Below are 3,559 nucleotides of genomic sequence, written 5' to 3' on the forward strand. Positions count from 1 at the left end.
TCGGCGGCAGCCCGGGGGCCCCCGCTGCTGGCGCGGCTGGTGTCGGGGTCTCTGGCCCCCTCCAGGCGTCAGGGGTCGGGGGGAGGAGGAGCCTCTCGGGAGCGTCTCTGCACCTCTGCTCGGCGCGGAATCGCGTGTGGGAGAAAGTCCCGTTCCCCACGGAAGGGCGCGGGGCTCGCCTCTCCCTGTTCTCAGGCCGCGAGCGCGGAGAGGGGGCGGGAGCGAGGGGCGGAGGCCTCAGCGCGGCGCCCTGCGGTTGTCGCTCAGACACCCAGGCAAAGAGGCGCCTTACGGCCGGTGCGCATTAGAGTTCCTTTAATTTTCGCTTAAGAGGGTCAGTAAACGTAGCTAACGTCAAGGATTTAATTAGTATTGTCACATTGTAACGACACTGCGCAGGTGGCCGGTTAGCTCAGTTGGTTAGAGCGTGGTGCTAATAACGCCAAGGTCGCGGGTTCGAGCCCCGTACGGGCCAGCTGATATTTAGCTTTCCAGTTCTGTTCTCCGAGGTCCACTCTGACGACCATGTTCCTTGTCTCCCAAGAACCAAATCTCGCTGAGAATTTATGGATCGTAACTGAGTCTTTTCCTCATCCTTGGTGGCCCTTGCCCAAGTCTTTTCCTCATCCTTGGTGGCCCTTGCCCAAGACTTACCCCTTTCTTTTGATTTCCACGTGCGTGGGCGCAACGCGTAAAAAGGTACTGGTTGGACTTTTTCTCCCATTAGGAAATAAATTCAGACAGAGAAAACAAACCTGTCTCATGTTTCTCTCTGAAAAGAAATTTGTAAAGCCATGCCCACTTCTTACCATTTCCTCACTGGTTCTTCACCAGTTCTGTGAAAATAAAACGAGATTTTAAAAGTTACATGTGACAACTAATTTTATTATCAATAGGTGGAAGACTCGCTGTTTGGAGAAGATTTAAGTTATAGTTTTGGGGTTGGAACTGCGTTCACATGTTTCAACGTAGAAAAGTATGACCAGGTAGAGTGAGGTCTCCTCTCCTTACGCCTCATCCATCCAGTAATCATGTCCAAGACCTTGCCGAGGGAAACGCTGTGCTCACCTGCTTGTAGGCCCTTCCCGGTTTTCTTAATACAAGCACATATTTTTATGAATTATTGTTTTCCCATCTCGTCATAAAAGACAACGTGTTCTCACATCGTCTGCAACTGGCTCTCATCAATCAACAATACAATATGGAATCTCCATTTTACAGATACTTAGGGAGCTTTCTCTTTTTTTTCCATTTTTAAATATCTTTTTGCTGAACCGGCTTCTGGACAAATAAGTACCACATATATTGATCCATGATATTCAAAATGGAAACAGATTCAGGCCTCAGAATCCACATAAAGCTGATTTCCAGAAAGCTCTTTAGATGTGACGGAATACTAAAATATCATCAATTCACTCTAAACTGTAACCTCAGTTATGCATTCTTAATATAGTGAGGTGAGAAAAGTTGGCAGGAGGATGAGGAGGAAAAGGGCAAGAGTAAGTGGATTATCCCCTCATTAAAACTGATTGCCCCTCTCCTTAAAGCCAGCTGATCAACGGTCAGGCTGGATTTGTCTGGACATCAGGCCAGATTTTGCCCTTCAGGCCCTGGAATTAAATGTAATGCTTTAATAGCTGAAAAGGCCAGTAAAAAGAGTCACTTAAGCATTAAGAATTTAGATTTTAGTGCCAATATTATGAGACAAGATAGTTGTGTACATGCATATGCTTTAGCCCGCGAGCATCATATGAAAGAGGAAAGACAAAAGAAGCATTAACATGCAGCAACTGGCTCATAAAAATGAGGAAAACCTTCAAGTAAATTTGTGAATGGAAGAAAAACATTTTCTTAAATTGAATTTTGATTTTTAGGTCCTTTGACATGAATAGTGAAACATCCTACACAGCAAATGAAAGGCTAACTATTATTGTAGGAAGGTACAAATGTGTTGCATTTGATTGCTAAGTCTGGCAAGGCATCAGAAAGAATAGGATAACATGGAGAAAACGGAGCATGAGATCGGCTGTGGGAAAGGCTGCTGTTGATCAGCTTCTTTGTCTCTTTGTTGACCAAGAAAATCTCTGTTCATGATTCATTCAACTGGAAGGACTCCAAACATTTCAAAGAAAAGTTTTCACATTTCTTTCCTTTACTTGCCTTGGAGACATAAAAGTATTAGAGAAATAATGAACAAAAAAGTAATAAAAATCCATTTGTAGTTAGAAATATTTTTAATTGAATCAATTCCATTTCAATGTTAAAACCATTGATAGACATTTTCAAAATTGGCACATACTATTTTATTTGCTAAAGAAATATTATACTGGAGTTTGGCTATAACAAGGTGCACTGTAATTGAAGTGACTTGATGTTTACTACATCACTGATATTTTATGTGAGTGTAAGTGTGCATGAACAATTTTATGTTTATCTAAGTTTATGTGTATACTTCTGAGCAGGCCAGAAAGTTTCTTGCTGGTTACCAATATTGTAAAACAACTTAGAAGTAATTCTGCTTAGGAGTTATTGAGAACCCATCAAGTGTTAGCATTGACCTTAAACGTGAATAACAAAAAAGAATTTAATAACAGATAAGAAAAATGTTAAGCTAAACCTAAAATGTGAAATTTTTTAAAAAAAATTTCATGGATGTATATCATTCATACGTGAATATACATAACCAACAAGTACATAGTAAAAGTTGTGAACTCACAAGACAAACATGTGTAACATCATAAAGGACTCCCAAACTTCACCCCGCTAGCAATGCCCTGTATGTTGTGAAACGTTGGTTAAGTTTTATGACAGAGCTTATTTTCCAGTGAGTTGGTATATTCCACAGGAGTTGTACCTGAATAGTCAAACTCTGGTATTATTGAAAGAGGGAATGTGTGATGACATTCTTAAGGTTCTGCTATAAACGGGGACAATGCACTTTTGGTGTAAAGCCAGGAGCTAATAAATTTAGAAACATCCTAGCCCTGCATCGGGGTGAATCAGAGACTGGCCTGTACAGCAGATGGAACAGGAGGGACCACAGCTACTAGGGGAGGTGAGCCCACATTAGGGGGAAGGCACTGTTGACCGACAGGGGCGGCTTTCTGCAACACTTGTTGATCCTCCAAAGACAACTGTGACAGCTGCCGTTGAATGGCAGCAGGGGAAGACTCAGTTGTCTTCCTCACCCTTTCTATTACTACCTAGGTGTCCTGGAGGAGCAGAAGGCTGTTTCAACAAAGTTCATAACCATGCCTTGAGGTGGCCAGAGAAGGCAAAAGAGGAGCAGCAGCACCTCTTTCACTTTCAGGAACAGGATTTAGTGATTTATGGATTAAGGCCCACAGAGTAAGAGTATTTACTGGAATATTACTCGGGCCTTCAGCAGTATAGTCTCGCAATCTCTGACCTACCATTTGCCAAGTATCCTCATCCACAGTACCTTCCTCCGGAAACCAAGGACAAGTCTGTTGGGCAAAATCTAAAAACTGTTCTAGCTGTTGGGTAGTTACCTTAGAACCTCAGTCAGACAACAGTGCCTCCAACATCTGAACATACA

At 42.7% G+C, this 3,559-nt stretch overlaps 1 non-coding gene across 1 annotated transcript; it reads left to right on the plus strand.

Moving 5' to 3' along the window:
• The first annotated feature begins 401 nt into the window (after positions 1-401).
• On the plus strand, positions 402-475 carry TRNAI-AAU (transfer RNA isoleucine (anticodon AAU)). Its single transcript has one exon. It is a non-coding gene; the product is annotated as a tRNA-Ile (tRNA).
• Positions 476-3,559: the final 3,084 nt, after the last annotated feature.

This window comes from Dasypus novemcinctus, chromosome 22 (genome assembly GCF_030445035.2).
Source record: "Dasypus novemcinctus isolate mDasNov1 chromosome 22, mDasNov1.1.hap2, whole genome shotgun sequence".
Taxonomy (NCBI): Eukaryota; Metazoa; Chordata; class Mammalia; order Cingulata; family Dasypodidae; genus Dasypus; species Dasypus novemcinctus.